The sequence below is a fragment of the Bidens hawaiensis genome, unplaced genomic scaffold (assembly GCF_021521415.1).
Source record: "Bidens hawaiensis isolate Kalapana, Puna unplaced genomic scaffold, B.hawaiensis_p1.1 tig00008505_1, whole genome shotgun sequence".
NCBI classification, from domain to species: Eukaryota; Viridiplantae; Streptophyta; class Magnoliopsida; order Asterales; family Asteraceae; genus Bidens; species Bidens hawaiensis.
The window spans coordinates 565,212-587,485 of NW_027491606.1; the positions used below are offsets into that span (position 1 = coordinate 565,212).

The 22,274-nt window shown below is 37.6% G+C and overlaps 1 pseudogene across 1 annotated transcript; it reads left to right on the forward strand.

The window, feature by feature from the left end:
* Positions 1–19,741: 19,741 nt before the first annotated feature.
* On the forward strand, positions 19,742–21,773 carry LOC143529140 (prohibitin-3, mitochondrial pseudogene; annotated as a pseudogene). The gene is made up of 2 exons (XR_013134601.1): positions 19,742–20,588; positions 21,539–21,773. The product of XR_013134601.1 is annotated as a prohibitin-3, mitochondrial pseudogene (transcript).
* Positions 21,774–22,274: the final 501 nt, after the last annotated feature.

Genomic DNA, 22,274 nt, shown 5'->3' on the forward strand with positions numbered 1-22,274 from the left:
AGTAACTCGACTCAATGTCGTTGCCTCATGTTAAGTTCTTTTTGGTTGAGGATGTGTTGCAAGCTTTTATGATCAGTATAGATGACACATTTAGTTCCATAAAGGTAGTGTCTCCAAATTTTTAGAGCGAAAATCACCACACCTAACTCAAGATCGTAAGTGGTGTAGTTCTTTTCGTGGATCTTAAGTTGACGATAGGCATAAGCTATGACTTTGCCATGCTGCATGAGTACACAACTGAGACCTTGATTTGAAGCATCACAATAGACAATGAAATCATCGTTTCCATCGGGAAGGGTTAATATGGGTACATTACAAAGTTTTTGTTTTAGTGTTTGGAATGCGTCTTCCTGCTTTTGTTCCCAAATGAACGGCTTGCCTTTTTGAGTTAAGGTTGTGAGAGGTAAGGCTATTTTTGAGAAATTCGAGATGAAATGATGATAATAACCAGCTAGACCAAGGAATGAACGAATTTCTATTAGGGTTTTTGGGGCTTCCCAATTCTTGATAGGTTTGATTATTGCGGGGTCCACGTGTATACCTTTATCTTTGATAACATGACCCGAAAATTGAACTTCACGAAGCCAGAATTCACATTTCAAAAATTTAGTGTAAAGCTGTTCTTTCTTCAACAGTTCCAAGGTAAGGCGAAGGTGTTGCTCATGATCAGTCTTGGTTCTAGAATATATTAAAATGTCATCAATAAAAACGATGATGAATTTGTCGAGATATGGTTTGCAAACTAGGTCCATGAACATTGCAGGTGCATTAGTCAAGCTAAAGGGCATAACCATGAACTCGTAGTGTCCATAGTGGGTTCGAAAGGCGGTTTGGGTATGTCTTCATCGAGAATTCGCAGTTGGTGATAACTCGAGCGGAGATCAATTTTTGAAAGATAAGTGGCTCCTTGAAGCAGATCGAAGAGATCATCAATCCTCAGTAGTGGGTACAGATTCTTGATGGTGAGTTTATTTAACTCTTGATGGTCGATGCACATGCGGATAGATCTGTCCTTCTTTTTGACGAAAAGGACAGGAGCTCCCCAATGTGAGAAACTAGGCCGGATGAATCCTTTGTCGAGATGTTCTTGAAGTTGGCTTGAGAGTTCTTGCATTTCGGATAGGGCTAAACGGTATGGAGTTTTGGCTTTTGGAGTTGCACCGGGTATAAGGTCGATTCGAAATTTGACTTGTCGAGTCAGAGGAAGTCCTGGAAAGTCATCGGGAAAAACTTCAGGATAGTCTTTGATAACGAGAATGTCTTGAATCTTTTTCCGTTCGGATTTCTTGTTAACTACATGGACAAAAAAGGCATAGCATTGTTTCCCCAAAAGTTTACGAGCCTTTATATAAGAGATGAATTTAAGATTACGATCGGATTTTTCTCCTTGAATGATTAGTGTTTCACCGGATTGTAATGGGATACAATTGAGCTTCTCGGCATAGGAAACTTCGGCTTGATTACGAGATAACCAATCCATTTCCACAACTAGGGAAAAGATACCAAGCTTAAAGGGAATTAGATCGATATTATGAGAATGGCCATCAAAGGTCAAGGTACAATCGCGCATAATAGTATTGGCTTTGACAGTGTTACCATTGGCTAGCTCGACAGTGTAAGGGGAGTCTAGTTTTACCGGTTTCCATTTAACAAGGGCTTTAAAATCAAGTGATCTAAAGCTTCTTTCCATGCCCGTATCAAATAGTATGGATGCAAAGTGGTTATTTAAGAGAAACGTACCGGTTATGACATTGGGATCTTGACGTGCATCTGAAGCACCAATAGTGAAAGCTCTACCACGAGTGGCTTGGTTGTTGTTTGGAGCCAATTGGGGATAGTTGTTCTTGAAATGGTCCAAGCCACCGCATTGAAAGCAAGCACGAGCATTGTTATTGTTTGGTGGAGCGGGGTTGGTCTCCATGGCTTGATTAACAGCAACATGGGTAGTTCGGCGTCGAGGGGCTAGATGACCAAATAGACCACAATTGGTACACTATCGCCATTGGGAACTTGGTGGGTTATGATAGTTGCAGGTGGAGCCATAAGGGGGTGACGTCCAGAGTACCCCGCCCCAGCCGGGGCTTGGTTAACAAGAGCCACAGCTTGGACGGGCACAGTAGGGGTGACTGCACCATAGTTAGTGGTTTTTGGTTTCTTGTTAGGTTAGTAGCTAGTTGTCTTTAACTCTCTCTCTCTTTCTTTGCTTCCCCGAATCCTTCCCCAAAATTCAGGTTTTGACTAGTTCATCGGTTAAGGTACTGGCTAGGTGTATGGCATCTCCGAGGGTTCAAGGGTACATCTAAGTCTTCTAGAGCAATGTAGTATTCGTCCAACAGTGGCAAGGAGATATGGGAGTTTTCAGAAGAGCTGACGGAATTCAAAGACAGGCTACGAATGACAAGTTAAAACATTTCATTGCACATAATTTCAACCTAAGGGACGTTCTCAGACGTTGGTCGGTTACTAACTCTCTACGAGCAAGTCTCTAATACCAGTCTGTCACACCCCCGGCAGAAGGCGGAAACGCCGGGGCGTGCAGATTGAAATCATGCACATGGCATTAAATGTAAAAACTCATATTTAAATTAACCAACATTGTTGATACACGACTTGGGCGTCTCGGTCTTTATTATATTACTTGATAATGTAAGGGGTATTTTGGTAATAACCCCATTCGCTCTATTGTAAGGCCATTCGTTACCCCGTAACGAATGAGTCACCTTCGTTATAATGTAAGCCACATTCGTTAACCTTGTTTAATGAATGTGACAACGAATGAAGGGCTATTCTTTATGGCTAATGTAGCACGAATGAGTATGTTCATTCATTAGTTTTAATGTAAGGAATGACACATTCGTTAAGTTAAAAGCTAACGAATGTGTCATCTCCTATATATAGATGTAAAATTATCAGTAATGTAACAGAAGCTTTTATTATTCATCCTTAGCCTCGTTACTTTGCCTAAATTCCCTCATAACACACACAAACATACTCTAACTGTATTAGCTTTGTATTAATCGTATCAATTACACCATGAACGTCACGATGTCATCAGCGATCTAGATCCACACGAGGTTTATCAAGTGGTATCAGAGCCCCGAGATCAGATCTTCGTGATTGTTCGTTCGATAATCGTATGAGTTCATCGTTGTTTTGATCAATTGGAATATGAATTGATTCAATTCATCTGTTAATCGAATTCCGATGAAACAGAGGTTTTGAGTTGATTGAAATTGAATTGATATAAAAGGAATTAGACTCAATATTAAGGTAATTGATAGGTTCTATGGCAGATTGAGTTAGGATTGGTTGTTGATTGGATGAGATTTGGATGTGAATTGAATAAGTTTTAATGGCGGTAAACTGAGATAGTTTGTTTGAGTTTATATTTGGACGTTTATGATTTTGGAATAGTTTAGTAACATTTGGAATTGAATTTCGAGTAGTTTGGTATAGTTTTTGGTTATTTCAAACTAATCTGGACTTAGATTTGAGATTCAAAATGGTTTGAAGGTTTGAAGGCTGATTCGTTATCAGTTGAAGGCTGATTCGTTAGACTTTAAGATTGATTTGCTAACCTGATTTGTTATAAAAATTAACTGATCATTCGTTAAAATGGACCATTCGTTAATTTTCATTCGTCAAAACAGTGATTCACCATTCGCTTGTTCCTTATTCGTTAACTAAACATTCGCTCTTCTCATTCGTTATCCAATCACATTCGCTACCCTCATTTGTTAACCTTACATTTTCACATTTGTTACTCATTCGTTAAAGTTCCTCATTCACATTCGCTATACATTCGTGTATTCTCATTCGCTAGAATAGTACCCATTCGTTAACAGTGAGCATAATTTTTATCGTTTGAAAAGTTTAGTCCCTTGACTATTAAATCTTGTGAAATCATGGCCTCTCAAAATCAAGCCTTGTACTATGCTTTAGCATCGTAGCATGCCTTGATGCAGCAAATGTTATCCATGGACAATGAGATTGGGTCACACAATAAAGTTCCTAAACTACTGAAATTGTCTGAATTCTCACACTGGGAGCCAAGGTTTCGTGCTCATCTTGGATCCGTGCATCCGAGTAGTGTGAGATATTTAGATGTTGTTTATAAGACACCACTTGTGGGAAGTGATTCTTTAGGATGGACTGAAAAGGCTCATCATATGTATGAAGCTCAATAGACCAAGGATGCTGAGAGTGAGACCAAAGCTTATTCAACTTTCACTATGGCGTTGCCAGAGCACATCTTTCATCAATACAGCAATATCAAGACTTGTGCTTCTTTATTTGCCTCCTTGAAAACCCGAAGCCTAGGGAACACTCTTGAGAGTAAGAAGACTCTTCTGAAATTACAATTTAGAAATTTTACTTTGTTAAAGAATGAAACTATGGAAGAAATGATCAGTAGATTCTGTCATCTTGTGGCAGAAATGTCCGCTGTTAATTTGGAACCAACTGAGGTGGACAAGATTGATACTTTGAAGAATGCATTACCACCTTCTTATTCCACATTCTTACTTGTGCTGAAAGAGAGTGGTTATTTTCGTAATGATCAACTCACTTCTGAACAGTTTATCAACAAGTTAGAAGAAAGAGAGTATGACTTGAAATGTCAAAACTCGTTAAAGGATAATCAAAATCCTACTCTTTATGGTGGGTCATTGCCTGCAAGCAATGCTTCAAGTTCAGTCCCGATCACTGCTTTCTTCACACAGACATCACAAGAATAGTCTCCTAATGGTAATAGCCCGCCTAATGTATGTTTTATAGCATCAGGTGCCAACTTAGGTTCAAGTGCAAGTTCCTCAAGTTCTCCGCCTAATGTAAATCTGAAAGAAGCGGAGCATCAGTTCACATTTTTAAGTGCGTTTATGCCTTCTTACGAACTACTTGTTGGTAGTAAGATTGCAACTAGTGAACTCACCGATGAAGATTATGACCAGATCGATCCTGATGATCTAGAGTTAATGGACCTGAAATCGAATATGGCTTTGATAGTCCGTAAGGTAAAACGGTTTATGTAACGAACCGGAAAGGACCTACCGACTCTAAACAAGAGGATTGGGTTTGATAAATTGAAAGTCAAATGCTACAACTGTGGAGATTTTGGATACTTTTCCAAAGAGTGTGATAAGCCGAAGAAGGAATACACGGGTCCTCGTAATGTTGAGAGATCTTCTGGAAAAAGTTCATCTGGTACTGACAAGAAGAAATCATCAGAAGGGGATCAGAATAAGATGGCTAACTCACAGGCTCTCGTTGCTAATGATGGATTGGACTGGTCTCAACGATTACTAGTGAACCAAGCAAACCTTGTTATGGTAGAACCGGTAGAGCAGTTTGGAGATGCGAGCGGTGACAACTTATCAGATGAGAGTGACACTTCTGATTCAGAGACTGATTCTGATCACTCATCACCTGAGCAAACAGAATATTTCGCCTGCATGGCAAAGATTGAAGAGGTATGTACTAAATCTTCACTTAACGTATCCTTGATTGAATCACAAGAAATAGTAACTACCCAAGTTGTTACTGAGTGTACGAGTTGTGTTGAAATCAAAGTTAAACTTGAGTCTACTTTACAACATAACACTACCCTCATGAATGAACTTTCCATGGTTAATGAATGTTTCAGACAAAAATCCAAATTGTTGGAGCAATATACGCTTAAAATTAAGAATTTGTCTGAAAGAAATTATGATCTAAAAGCGGAAGTTAGCTGTAAACTTGTGATAGTTGAACAACAATTTCAGTAGATTCTCAAACTTCGAACTAACATTACCAAACTAGAGAATGAAATTATGGAGTTGAAAAACAAACTTAGAAATTTAGAGACTCTTCATTTCTCTTGAACGAAATCATTAAAGTCAATAATGTGCATAAGAAAAATGGTAAAGCGGGTTTGGGGTATGTTGAGATTCCTCCTCCATTCTAAGGAGACTACACGAGTATTCCTATTATAGAGCAATCTACAAACTCAAAAATACCCGTTGTTGATCCATTCAAACCTGAAAATGTTGAAACAACCAAACCAAAAGTTCAAGAACCAGTTCATATTAAAAGTAGTTCAGTCTTTACTGAAAATGAATTAGACGGTTCAATTGAGGAATTAATCGAACCGAAAGTGATTGTCAAAAATGATAACATACCTTTTGACAATCATATTCTGTGTGAACCTGAGGAATTTGAACAAGCTATGTATGGTTCGAAAACCTCGGGAGATTCCTTGAAAAAGCCAAAAGTATCTTTTAAGTTAAAGAAATCAGAAAAGCCTACTGTGTCTGATGAGGACTTGATGAAATTCATCAATCCACAACATGAATCAACCAAAGGAAAGGTTTTTAAGTTAAAAGGCTTATCAAAAGTGTTTTCGGATAAAGAAGTTCCTTTGAATCTTCTGAATCCCGAAATGATTGAAAGCGTTTTTTAAGATGATTCTTCAAAAGTTGCTGAACTTGAACAAAAATTTTTCAAATCTAAATCAACAAATGTTCAAGTGAAACCAGTTGCAAATGTTTTTCAACCTATAAAGTTTGTGAAATCATCAGGATTGGAAAATTGTTTGAATACCACCAAACTCATGAGGTTTCAAATTCAGTAACTGTTGAAAAAGCAAAACTTGATATTCCTCAACCTTCATACGGAAACAAGACAAGTGTTCCACCATAGAAAAAATTAGACACTCGTTTGTGTTTTAAGTGTGGTGAAACCAGTCATGTGGCTAAGAAATGCAAAGCCAAGGTTGACAATATCAAGTCATCATCTAAACAACCTATTCCAAGGGTTAAAGTGAATCATAAATCGAAGAATCTCAAGTTGATGATTTATTTATAATGTATTCTAACGTCAACCCGAGGAAAGTGGTTCGGGTTGAAGTTCCTAATGTAATAAACAAATTTGTTGACCGTGCTCAACCTATTTGTAAAAGCACATACTCGGTAGTAATCCATGATGGTTATCTCAAAAAGAAAACAAAGAAACCTGTCACATATTCCCAAGTACCAAACAAAAGTATTAACTTAAACTTATCTCCGAAAATCTCAGAAGGAGAGCCCAAGACTGAGGCTTGGGCTGCCTTTTTGAACTAATCATTTTACTTTTTGTGCAGAGTTCATCCAGATCTGTATCAGGCCATAAATGGATATTAGATAGTGGATGCTCTCGGCATATTACCGGCAACCTTGATCTTCTTAATAATGTCAAAGATATTCAGGGAGGTTATGTGGCATTTGCTGGTAATAATGGTGGAATGATTACAAAAGAAGGAGAGGTCTCAAACGGGATGATTACATTTGAGAAAGTTAATAATTATGAAAAGTTAATCACAATCTGTTGAGTGTCTCACAGATATGTGACAAGAAATACATTACTATTTTCACGATCATGGAATGTGTTATCCTTCAATTGGGACACACGATTTCTGAAGAGATGGTTGTCATGCGACTGGAATGTCTTCACATGGATTTATTTGGTCCTGTGAATCGTGCCAGTATTGCGGGTGATTTGTATTGTTTGGTAGTAACTGATGACTTCTCGAGGTACTCATGGGTTTTATTTATGGGTTCTAAAGATCAGAAACCTGTTTTAATTCAGATTCTTATCACAAAGATCGAATCACTTTATAAACTGAAAGTGAGACGAATTCGGACTGATAATGGAACTGAGTTTAAAAACAATGTATTGGATTTCTTCTATATTAAAAAAGGAATACATCGGGAATTCAGTGCGCCGTATGTTCCTCAACAAAAAGGCATGTCTGAGTGGAAGAATTGGACATTGATAGAGACTGCTAGAACAATGCTTGCTAATTCTAAGCTTCCCGTTCAATTCTGGAATGAAGCTGTGAATACTGCTTGTTATACCTTGAATTGCGTCCTAACGGTAAAGAGGTTCAAGAAAATGAGTTATGAAGTTCTGAATAACCGTAAGCCTATTCTAAAGTATTTGGAACCATTCGGGTGTCCATGTACGGTGTTGAAGAGAGATGCCGGGAAATTTGACGAAAAGGCATTTGAAGGTTACTTTTTGGGTTACAATTCTCCTAAAAAGCGAATATTTAATCTTTCTTCGAGATGTGTAGAAGAATGGTATCACGTAGATTGTCAAATCTACACTACACCTCCAGCTGGCACAGGTCCCGATTGGATGTTCGACTATGATGGTTTATTTAGTTCATTTACTCCAATAGTTGAAGAGATATCTGAAGACTTGGTACGATCGTATTTGGAAGAACAATGTCTTCCTATTCCAAGTTCTTCCTCTGTTGATGTGAAGGTCACTTCTAATGTATTGGAGACATCTAATGATGGTTCTGAATCTTCTGATGACGCTGACTTTGTCGACTCGTCTTCAGTTCTATTGGATGAAGCTCAAGAAACAAACGAGCCAATTCTAGTTAAAGACGTATCATCGACTGTCTCTTTAGACACAGCTGAGAAAAATATAACCAATCTTGGTGATAGTGTATCTGTACCTGCAAATCCTTCTTTAAGGATTCATACTAATCATCCGCAGGAACAGATAATTGGGGATCTGAATGAGGGTGTTCGAACGATAAACCAGTTGGTTAATGTATGTGTTGATGTGGTTGATTGTAACGTATCTCCTACAGATGATCCGATTTTGGGTGCTTATGCGGATTTGCACTCAACGGGGATTCAAAACATTGCACGATACACTTGCTTCTTGTCTCAGATAGAACCTACAAGTTTCACAATGACACTCAAGGAACCGTCTTGGGTTGAAGCTATGCAGGAGGAGCTGCAGTAGTTCATAAGACTGGGTGTATGGGATCTTATTGACAAACCCGACCGAGTAAAAAGGGCAATACCAACTAAGTGGGGTTATAAGTGCAAGAAGGACGACCGTGGGGTTATCGTGAGAAACAAGGCACGATTGGTCGTACTGGGAAATAATCAACAAGAAGGCATTGACTACACGGAAGTGTACGCTCCAGTAGCACGAATGGAAGCAATACGCATATTTCTTGCCTACGCAGCCTATAAGAACTTCAAAGTTTATCAGATGGTTGATAAATCGGCATTCTTGAATGGAGAAATTCATGAAGAAGTGTATGTGAAGCAGCCTCCCGGCTTTGAAGATCCGGACTATCCCGAGCGTGTTATCGTTTAAACAAGGCTCTATATGGTTTACACCAGGCCCCGAGAGCTTGGTACAACACGTTGGCTGACCATTTGATTGATAGTGGTTTCAAGAGGGGAGCTTTGGATTGTACCTTTTTTTACAAGAATGTTGGTGACGGTTCTGCTCCTCGTTCAGATTTATGTGGATAACATTATTTTTGGTTTGACGAACGACAGCTTGTGCAAAGAGTTCGAGACGACGATGCAGACAAAGTTCGAGATGAGTTCGATGGGGGAGATGAGCTTCCTTTTGGGATTGCAAGTTCACCAGTCTGATTCCGGGATCTTTATCCATCAGACAAAATATATGAATAATGTCTTGAGCCGATTCAAGATAACTGCCAGAAAAATCCCGTCGACACCTCTTCCCGTGGGTCACAATTTGTCACTAGATGAATTGGAGGATACTGTTGATCCGACCTTGTATCGAGCCATGATTGGTTCTCTTATGTATTTGACTGCATCATGTCCTGATATTATGTTTGCTGTTTGTTTATGTGCCAGGTACCAATCGAGTCCCCGAGTGACTCATCTGGTAGTAGTTAAGGAAATCCGGACATCGGGTTGTGGTACCCCAAGGACGATAAGTTTGATCTGACGGCTTATACTGACCCGGACTACGAAGGATGCAAGATCAAATTCAAGTCTACAACAGCGGGCTGTCAATTCTTAGGACCCCGACTTGTTTCCTGGCAGTGTAAGAAGCAGACAACGGTCTCAACTTTAATTAAAAATAAAATTTTGGAGTGTAACCGTTTAGGCAGTTATGTTTACCACACAACCGTTTAGCCGGTTACGTGTACCACTTTAAAGTTACGCTTGTATGACATTTGTCATACCCCCATACTTCAAGGTGAAGGAGCAAAACAAAATACGGGAATTCTTAAGGAATTTCCCACAATAAAAGGCAATCTACCAAAAATAAGAGGATTTAATAATATATTGAAAGTGGGGCGTAACCTCAGAATTCGTGTGTGTGTGCACAATAAATAATAAGGTACAATACAATAAAATAATTAATCAAATTAAGTTGTAAACAATTAAATAGGACATAAGGCAGTTTAGATAAGCACGTATAGGGTCCTAGCATATGACTAGGACAATTTCTAACGACTTATCTTATAACCTTCGGCTTTGATACCAATCTGTCACACCCCAACCTAAGGCGGAAATATCGAGGCGTGATCCGATTGCTTACAACTCAAAGATACTATCATGAATATAAATAACAATATCTAATTAACTATTTTATTCAAAGAATACACACAATATTCAAATATAACAAAATATTCTAAATAGATAATATGATTTCCAAACAAACTTAAGCAATGATTTTCTTTGTTAAATACTAAGGTCTTGTCTATGTGTCCAAACTTCAATCTTTAATACAAAGCAACCTGCATATGCGTAGAAAATAAAAGAGTTTGTCAACAACACATGTTGAGTAAGATGATCACCAGATTTTGACACAACAACAATATATATGATAGATAAATAACAAAAGATAAATGTTAAATACGCAAACAAACATATGTGGTAATAATAAATCAAACCTTAACAAACCATATACACAACCAAGACATGCTAGTGTGCCAATGAATCGTTGCCAAACGAATCGGGCATTGATTATGATGACTAAAATTGTCGGTTTACCTTCGCCAAGCGAATCGGGCTCCGGCTACTAAGACGGTCGTATGATCATACTAAAGAGCACCCTACACAAGGGAATACGTTGGACCTCTCCGAATACGATAAAGTAAACAAATATTCAAGTAGCAATTAGCAAATAACATTTAATTTATATTCACACAATGATTATGTTTGCGAGTTTGTGTGTATAATATATGATAGAAAATATGAGTAAGTACGCATATATCCCCAAAATGTTTGAAAATAGTTGATAAAAAGGGGAATGATCAAACTCACCTTACATTAATGACAAGCGAATATAAATACGAATAAGCGAGTTAACGAATAAGCGAGTCGTCCACTACACGTCAAATGATATAAACAAATCAGAATCTAGAACTTTGATATATGATAATATAAGTAAAAAAAACTTGTTTCCGCTGGAATCAATCTAAACGGACATTTATAACTCAAGTTATGTTATATTTAAGTTTTAAGCGAGCTGGTATTGAACAGAATCTGAACCGCGAGTCGGAAGTCAGGTTTTGGTAAGTAGTCTTAAAATTTCGTTACAAGAATAAAAGTCTTCTGGACCGAACATTGAATCCGACCAGAAGTATGAGAAAACGTAATGTCAAACTAGTTGACTATTTTGCCCTTTAACGAGTTTTAAACGAATTGACCAGTCAACACTCTTCAACCACCGAAATTGATTGAATTTTATTGACTAGGGAATATATATGAATGATTTCTATGTTTACAACTTACCCAGGAAATTAAAGGATCAATCAAGAAGATGAGTCAAAGGTCGGTGCATAAGCAAAGTCAACCGAATAAGCGTGTATCTTCAACAATAATGCAAAAATCGAAGGATTTTATGAGGCATAGAGAGGGGTGACGGCTGAGAATTCTTCATAGGGTTTAGTTAAAGTTTTTGGCAGAGAAAAATAAGAGTTGTTTATATAATAAACATTAAAACAAACTATTTATGGTTATTTACTCGTTTAAGAAACCGAATCGAGTTTTAATGATCAAATCAACATTAAAATCAGTAAAATTCGTTCTTGGACAAGGTTTAATGAATATGGACATGTATCTAAGCTTTGGGGGATCTCGTGGGGCTTAAAACACTTGATTTATGCCTAAAATAAGCGATTTGGGAGCTAAAAACAAATTAGGAAACAAAATAAGCTATTTAATGAGAAAATCTGGTACAATAACTAACAAAATTTGGCTTAGACACCAAGAAAACGAAATTGGGACAGCTATAACATTTTTTGGAGTTTAGGCTTCGTTAATTTATTAAAAAAAATAGGATGGAATTGTCAAAATTAGTCCATGTAGTTCCTGAAAATGCGATTTTTAGCCGTTTTAAGCGATTTTAAAAGTTTCTAAGGTTTATTTGGCATGGTTGAAAGTTACGGAATTATAAAATAAGTCAAACTAAGTTAAATAAAAGTTTTAATTAGTTCAAAAGATCCGAATTACATTCTAGAATCGGTTTAAAAAATACGAAAAATCCGAGATGTTACATAATTGTCTAGTGTGTTGTGTTTTATATGGAAACAAAATTAAATTGCAGCACTAAAAACACATCGTAATTTGTATTACAATGTGTATTAAAACACAACACCAAATATTAATCCATATTTATAACACAACATCAAGAACACCAGGAAAACTAAGAACACCAAGAACAAAAACACACTTAACAAAAAAACACACCAGTAATTAAAACATAATTAATATTAATTTTAACTACAAAAAATATATATTAAAGCATAGCATATTAAGCCGGTGACGTTTAATTCACCTCCGTCGTCACCACCACCGCCTCCGCCGCTGCCACCACCGCCGTACACCCCCACTCCAGCGTCACCACCATTCACCTCTGCCGTCACCACCACCGCCTCCGTCAATGTACACTCCCACTCCACCGTCACCACCATCCACCTCCGCCGTCGGTAAACCGCCGTGTTCCGCCATAACGGTGGTTGAACATGATGGATCCCCATACATTTCAAGATCAACCTCATGAATCAGAAAAACTAAAAATTCATTCACTCGCCCCCTGTATGTTTCCCTAATATTCAATTTTTTCCACCAAAATCAAAACTCCATCAATAACAGATCTTCATAGAACACTATAATAGCCACAACCATCAATCATAGCGCCGTCCACCCTCGATCTGTCACCGGCGAGTTCACTGATGCCACCACAAACACCATTCATGCCTCCCCATGTCTAAGGAGTGAACGGTGTTACGACGATGGTTGGAGAAACACAATATTGTGGCGTAGTGGTAGTGATTGGCAGGTGAGCATGGTGGTCAGATGGATGAATGGTGGTGGGTCTATAGAGGTGAACGGTGGTTTGGTTAAGATTAAGAAAACGAGATAATAATTTATAATAACTTTAAATTGATTCCAAAAATTACATAAATACATTCAAAAATAATAAAAATTCTATGGACCATCCTACCCCTATCTGTTAAGTTAATCCAATAGTCTTAATCACTTCCTACACTTCTTAAAGAATATTAACTTTTTATTCTAACCTTTCTCTCTCTCTCTCTCTCTCTCTCTCTCTATATATATATATATATATATATATATATATATATATATATATATAGTATGGAAACATTATACGAGGAATTATTTTGAAAGTTTAACGGGCTCGATTGTTTACACGATTAAAAACAATATTTGTTTTGATATATAAAGTTTAAACTAATCTTACATAAAATAAAATAATAAATAAAAAAGATACTAGAAACCGGGCATGGGGGGGACTCGAACCTGCACCCCAGGTCAGTTTGGTCTTTAATATATGAGCACAACCAACTGATCTAGCCTGACAAATTTGATATGAGTTGATTCTAATTATTCAAAAACACACTGATATAATTATCCCCAAATCTACATAAACCCTAGATTATAATCAATCCCAATTGACCATCGATCACCCTCTGTCAATTGAAATTGACAAAGGGCTTTTGTTCCTCCATAAAATTCGAGCATAAAACATATAGCCATTACCAGATTTGGTGACAGATTGAATTAGAACGACCGTTTAGGGTTTCGGCTATGAACACGACCCAAAACTTGATCCAAGAAAGCTTCTGAGACAAAATTGGTTTAGGGTTTTGATTAGAGATGATGCAGAGATGGTGTACCACGATTTAATTGAGTTAAGTTCGTGTATTTATAGTGATTTGAAGTCCAATTAGTTTGCGGGCTTGTTAGCGTTGAGTTAGTGTCGATTACCTGCCAATTTAACCCAAGTAACTTTGATTGAGAGTGTGATTGACCGACAAACAAGTATAACAGTTTACCTTCGCGTTTCACGGCTTAATTTGCGGATTGAAGAATCAAAGAAAGAAGAAGGAAGGGCAGATGGGAGGTAGGGGGAAAGTAAAGGAATAAAGAAATAAAATATTATTTGAAAACTTTGCAATCTAGTCCCCGGAGTTTGAGTGCTTGATCAAAGATGTGAAAAACTTAAATACAAGGGTGCAAAATGCACTTCTTTGATAGTTTATAAAATCGTTTAAAACAATAATTACTCTAGTAACAAACTAAACATATAATGACCGAATAAAATAAAATTAGTGATAATAATAATATTAATTCATCAGCTTTATTAAATAAGTAACGAGCGTTTGATTAATAAATAAATAAAGAGATTAAAGAAATATTTTAACGGGTCGGGTTTTTGAGTCTAAAAATTGACGAATGTTACAGGGATACTATCAACCATCCGCATAAAGAATGCCTTTCGCGCTGGAAGATATATGTTCCTCGCGGAAGAAACATAACACCAAAGCAACTCAAGGAGTTCAGTAGAAGAAATGTCGTGACAAATGGAAGGGCAGCACGTGATAATGGAAATGAAAGATCAATCACAGGGCGAGACCTAGGATGCTCATGATTGCACGATGGGCCAATCATAGAAGGCCAACGTTGTACCTGCCCACGACATAAATCTTAAAGTGCTAGCTGGCTAACCAATCAGGAACCATTATCATGTTCAACCATGAAAATAGAAAGTTCCATTGAGTGGTACAGCTAGCCTAATCCTTCTCCCTCCCTTCAGCTATAAATACAAGGAGAATACCAACGTTAAAAGGATCCACATTCTCTCATTCTCACTAAGAATTACTCATCACTTACCATATTGACTTTCACGCCGGAGGGTGGTTATGAGAAGACCCCCCTATTCCCCTTCTCGTAACGAGCTCACGGTGTTCAGTTTTGTAGGTCATGGTCGTCGGAATTCATAACAGTTGTTAGTTACTCTCATCGGAACGTATTAAGCTAAGCCTATTGATGTTCTAAAAGTAATCTAATAATTATTAACTAAATTAACCTAATCTAGACACGAAGTAATACTCTAGACTCTCTAAACTCGACTAAATTACTAACCAGCAACTGAAACGATCGACTATAAAGCTAAGTAAGTCCGGATATCGAACACACGAGACTTTTTTAATTATGTAACTAGCTAAATTAGACTCAACTGATGACCCGACTTTTTATTTATATTATTTGGAGGGGGGGTTGCTAAAATATTAATTTTAAAGTAATTAATAAAACTATACACGCCTTAACTTAGGATTCCGATTTAACTCAGATAATGACAAGTAACCACCTAGGCTAGAATCTCTAATGCATCGATTATCAAATAGTTGGAAAATGCATGTTATGGAACCGGGATTATAAAATATCCACTTTAAGAAAACCCGAACAAGACCCTTGACCCTTCTCAAGAAGACACTTATGGATTTCAATTAAGTTCTTATAAACACCAGTTAAATTAGACTCGCTTACGGTCGCTAATTTGTTTTATGACAAGTACCTCTATAACAAATCCTACCCTACAGCGCGGAAATCAAAGGTAGTCTAAAGAATTCACTTGACTAGATAAACAAAGCTGATAAATCAAACCTAGACGGACTCCTTACGAAGAGCTAAATCTAGCAATTTAAACAACCAAGACTTATCACATAATCTATCACCTTACAGCTATTTAGATTAGCATCACACTTAGGGTTAATTGATTAATTATTATTGTTTCTATGATTTTAGTGCATATCAAGTGTTTAGTAAAAGTATACTCCATGTTAGCTCATTATCTAAAGCTCTAAAATTCAAATATGAACTAGCTGGGAGTAATATTTAATAAAAACAAACCTAAAAACTATTCAAAGTGTAGAGATACTTATATAATAATATATACTTTAAACCACTTCACCTATCTGGGATTAGATTGATATTTGTACACTCTTGATCGAGATATTAGGTTAATCCTGTCATGGGTTAACTTAGTGTTTTTTCACCATCCTATGTCATTTTAGGGAATCTTTTGCATAGGAAAAACAATGAACACTTCATAATTGAAGAAAAGGATATTTATGAAGTGATTAATTTAGATTTTACTATTTTAGCGTACTATGGATATATGGAGATTATGGAGAATGAATTAATTAATGAGGGACTCTCATCTCATATTTATAAAACTCTACGTAGATTTATTACTTATTAGGGTGGACAGAGTGGGCTCCACAAGTGGGCTCTATGTGGAGCCCATACCATCGGAACACCACCTCGCCCGTTTCGATACCGAGCAAAACTACCCCGAGCTGATTGTTGATGCCGATCATCCCAGAGATCTTATGAGTAATATTACCTTTATAACCGTCATATTTTTTTCTCCAAAAGAAACGTAATTAATTTCTACGTTATAAATTAATCAAGCCCACTTTATAAAATTTAAGCACCAATTTATACCATTCGCCCCTAAAATTTTCATACCATTTTCTAATACATCACTTGGATGGATCTCTTTAAAATTCCATCTTCTAACTCGTCTTCATCATCTATTTCAGAGAGTTTGTTGTCCGATGGTGCAAAACTAGATACCTTGCAATTTCTTGGAGTAGTCGCACAAGAGGCGTTAAGCTAGGAGTGTCATAATACCCCAAAGCCAAGAGTTGCGGTAAAAAGAGATCGTGAATCTGCACATGAATGTATAATAAGAGATTACTTTGTTGAAGATCCAAAAATTAACGCTGAAGTTTTCAAGAGAATTAAGGGAACCATTTTACGAATTGTTGCTGACATGGAGATAACCTACGAGAATTTTCATCAACTATATGATGCTAGATCGAGAAAAGGGTTTTTGCCAATACAGAAGTGCACATCTGTAATACACCAAATAGCATACGCGGCTGTTATTGATGCCTACGATGTGGTATCCTGTATGTATAAAAGACCATTACGTGAAATTCTACAATACTTTTATGAGGGTATTATTCATTTATAAGGAAAAGAATATTTACGTATACCAACCAATGGAATGACGAGGCCAATTCATGGGAGAAGATCATGTGTACAGTGAGAACGGTAAGGGCGGTGTATATTCAAGGAGCCGGAGGTGCATATTCAGGAGCCGGAGGTTCCCCTTGTCTAGCCTCCGCCATTCAAGGAACCGGAGGTGTATATTCAGGACGTCGCTGTTGACGATGAAGACGACGATCAGGTACACGTTTAAATTCCTTTGTTTCTTCATATTGTTAACATTAATTTATTGTGTTGTACCGGCCACAACATTATGAGGACCCGTAGCACGTTTCACGTACATATCACGGCATGCATTTGGATGTGGCCATTGACGCTCGATTACAGAGCTTAGAGCGGGGGGGGGGGATGTTACACATCTAGTAGGGGATGCTACAGCTCCAACTTCAGATGGCATGGGTGGTAGAGTTTACGTCCGCCCAGTAGCGTGGTGAGGAGTACATACCACTGGCGCCACGTTTCGACCACGAGGTGAGCACGTCAGACACGCACGAGACGACGATGATGCTGAGGATAGGCCGACCACATGTAGACAAATCGATGACGACACGAGTGGTGCTGCAGTTTAGATTAGTTTTTACATTTTGTTTTTTTTTTGTACGAACACGTTGTAATGTATTTAATATGTATATAAATATCGATTTATTTATGTTATTTTGTTGCAAATTTAAAATCAAGCAAATTAGGTATAACTGATTGTTGAACAATTTTGTTGAGACAGGATCAGACTGGTCCAACCGGGATTCGGTCCATCGACCGGTCCGGTTTTACATAGATCATTCGGCTCCAGAAAACCGGCCGGTTCGAATCGGTACACTGGTCCGACCGGGAAACCAGACCGGTTTATTATGAATTTTTTTAAAAAAATTCTTTTTTTCAACCTTAGTCGTCGTTTTTGATATAAAAGTTGTTCGACCGGTCCAATCGGTTTAACCAGTTAGACCGGTGAACCTGTTGCCGTTCCTGTTTTGTAAACATTGTTTTTGAAAACCATAAAATATTAAAAAAAAAGATATTTTTTATAATAAAATACAAATACAAAAACAAAATAAAAATTAAAATAAAACAAAAGACAGCAAAAAAACAAAAAACAAAAATAAAATAAAAGAAATAAAGAAAAACAAGAAAAAGAAAAAAAACGACTTTTGAGAAGACGCATCATACATCCACGACAGACAGACCTATTCGCTGTGGATATGTTGGATGTCTCCCTAAAAGATTAGACGTCTCTGACAAACCCATTAATTAAAGGTACTTTTTTGACTGACCTAGCCAAAAATTTAAAATTTTCCTTTGATTAAACCTTCCTAATTATTAGTAACATTCTCATAAACTAGAAAGAAAAAAAGAAAAAGAAAAGACATTCATCTTTCTAACCAGTGGCCGATTCAACCCATTTCACTCCGTACCATAAACACATGGTCTTAGCACCTAAGAGAAGAAAATATAGAATTTTTAAAGCTTTTCATTACACATATATTCATACAATAATACTTTTATTATTTTTAGAACGGAAACTATTTTAGTACGACCAGGTGGTCGTAGTTCGGCTTGCGACCCCGGTTTAATACCCTTAGAGATTTCTTCAGAAAGGCATAACCCATGATTCCATTTACTTATTATGTGTAGATATAGTTAATATACTAAATAAAAGTTATATTAATAATAAGTTCATTTAAGCTTAGCCTAGTCAATCTCAATATGTGAAAGTCGGGTTGGACTTTCTTATTTAAAGCTCCTTATAAACTCAAGTTCTCTTCATGATTTTAACGAACCATGAGCTGATCTCGAGTAACTCACAACCGACCCATTTATTTACCTTTAGAGCATCTCCACACATTGGTTTTTGTTTACATGGCATGGCGTTTGAATTGGTTTATGGGTGGAGACAAACGTTTGTGTTACGTTTGGTTTGCATTCTCAAACGTTTGGGAGGTGGGTTTGTAGTGGCCCCACCACAACCACTACACACAAATCACACACACACACACACACACACACATATATAGGGGAGGGTTAACGTACAAATGAAATTAATGTGCTAAACATGAAAATTAAGTAGAGTAATTATTTATACAAGTAGAGTAATTATGTAATTACGCCATAATTACTCTATGATGTAATTACATAATTACTCTATTTGTATATATAATTACTCTACTTGATTCTCACGTTTAACACGTTAATTTCATTTGTATTTAATTCAAACCCTACATATATATATATTTATTATATTTTAATGGTGTTTAGATTGGTTTATGGGTGGGAGAAAAGTGGGGTTTTTGATGAAAAATTTAGAATATTACGTGACAATGAGGTGGATGTTTGAATTGGTTTATGGGTGCGGATACTCATTATAATCTTTAAACCTAGAGTCCACACAAAACGACGAAAGGTGAGCAACAGTGGATCTGAGCATCAGGCTTGGGCCTTACTTATAAGTTTAACTAGGCCTGCTAAGAATTAGTTGGGCCTATCTTTATCCGGCCCGTTTGAACAACTTGGAGAAGAAGCCAAAAACACAGCTGTAAAACCCTGTCCCTAAACCCATCCTTCCTTCCTCTGCGAATTCAAATTCAGTCAAGAAACTTTGCATTGCAATGGCAAACAATCAAGCCGCCGTTTCGTTCCTGAACACCCTGGCAAAAGCCGCCTTAGGTCTGGGCGCCGCCGCCACCGTGGCCAACTCCACCCTCTACACCGTGGACGGCGGCCAGCGCGCCGTGATCTTCGACCGCTTCCGTGGAGTGATCGAGGATACCGTGGGCGAAGGCACTCACTTCCGCGTCCCATGGCTCCAGACGCCCTACATCTTCGACATCCGTAACAAAGCTTCCGCCTTCTCCTCCACGTCCGGCACTAAGGACCTCCAGATGGTCAACCTCACCCTGCGTGTCATGTCCCGTCCTGACGTCACCAACCTCCCCTCCATTTTCACAACCCTAGGCCTCGAGTACGACCAGAAGGTCTTACCCTCCATCGGCAACGAGGTTCTCAAAGCCGTCGTCGCTCAGTTCAACGCTGACCAGCTCTTGACCGAGCGTCCGCAGGTCTCCGCTCTGGTTCGCGAGAGTTTGATTAAACGGGCCAGGGATTTTAACATCGTGCTTGAGGACGTGGCGATCACGCACTTGTCCTATGGAGCCGAGTTCTCCAAGGCTGTCGAGCAGAAGCAGGTGGCGCAGCAGGAGGCCGAGAGGTCCAAGTTTGTCGTCGCCAAGGCCGAGCAGGAGCGGCGGGCTGCCATTATTAGGGCCGAAGGGGAGAGTGAGTCCGCCAAGTTGATTTCGGATGCCACTGCGGCTGCGGGGATGGGGCTGATTGAGCTTCGGAGGATTGAGGCTTCCCGGGAGATTAGTTCCACTTTGGCTAGGAGTAATAATGTTACTTATCTTCCAGGGAGTGGTAGCCAGATGCTTCTTGGGCTCAATCCTGCTCGCTAGGCTGGTACGTTTTCATAATATATTGTGTTTATGTTTGCAGGATTAGTTGTTTGTGATTCATTTATTGCTGTATTTTAAGAAAGATCACATATTCACCTGTTTGAATGCTAAAATGACTAGAACCATCATGCTTTCATTTGAATGTGCTGCATCTAGGTTTCTTGATAGTTGTAAGAAACAAATACAGCTATAAGATATTTATTTTAGAACCAATAATAATTGAGAATTGCATAATGCGTTTGTACTTATTGAATTTGATACACAGCGCAGTTATGTAACCAGCCTTTTTCTATGTGTCTTATGCTTTTAGTTATCTTTCATGTGCTATGTACATGTGCAATATTCGGTTCTAGTCCAGCACAAAGTGGAACATCTTATTAACGTCTTTTTGGTTTACTTTTGCGCAATGTATTTGGATATTTGCGTTTGTGTTTCCATTATTAGGTGTTTGTGATTCATAATTATTTCATAGTTTGCAGTTTGCTATGATTGTTTTGGAAAATTTTATTGTGAATCAGATCAGTTATTCACTTGTTCTAGTGCCAAATGAGTAAATAGTTGAACCATAGGAATCTGTTGCTTACATCTATAAGAATAATATGTTGAAAACCGCATAATGCATTTGCACATATTGCTCTGAATGTGATTGCATAAACACTGTTATGTATCTGCCTTTGTTTCTTTCTCTGATATTTTAAGTTGTATTTTATGCACCTAGCACAAGTGTATTATGCGGTTTTTAACGTATTACTGGTTTTAATTCTGCACAAATTTGAACATCAAGGTTGTGTTATTGCTTGATATGAAGCCACTTTCGACTATTTGATTCAAATGCTGCGTCAACTTACTTTGATTGTGCTTCTTAGTGACTTTATTTTCATCATTTATATCTGTCAATTAACCACGTTTGTATATCTTATTATTTCATTTGTTGCTGTGTTTTTATGCCCACAGGACTGGTTAGCTTGAATCTTTAAAGTCAGTTGCACTCTATACTTTTGGTTAATTTTGAAGTTGGAAATATCAAGACACATGCTGCTTATCTTTTGGCAATAACTGAACAACTTTTCTGACTTGCCAAAACTTCATTTCTGATTTAGTATTTTTAATATACCAAGTGATTGGTGTATGATGAACTATTTTGTGTTTCATTCACGTTTAAAATGCAAATTCCCTCTAGGATTTCTATGTTGAACTATTCTTACTCAAAAGCACTCAGGTTTGTGATTCCTTTAGGAATACAATTAGGAGTAATCTTGGTTTTAAAATGCATCACATGATGCGATTTGATGATGCGGTTTGTTATTTGTGATGCGATGCTTATGATGTTTACCAGAATTTGAACAAATTGGATTATGGATTGCAATGGGTCTTGAATTTTTCAGATCTAATTGAACTAAAATTTTCAGATCTTATTGAACTAAAATTACGCTGGATTAAGAATGAGTTTGAGTAAGTTGTTTATTGAACAAATCTGACCAATGATGATGAAAATATATAATATTGAACTAAAATTTTCTAGTATGTTTTTAATAAGAAATAACTCGCTTATGTTTTGTGCATCACACATTGGACTTTTCGTTTTTTGGATTATGGATGGCAATGAAACCGGAATCCAATGGGAAAACCGGACACCCGAAACATTTTGGACCGCTCATTAGGCTATGGGATGGGTTTGGGATTACTTTGA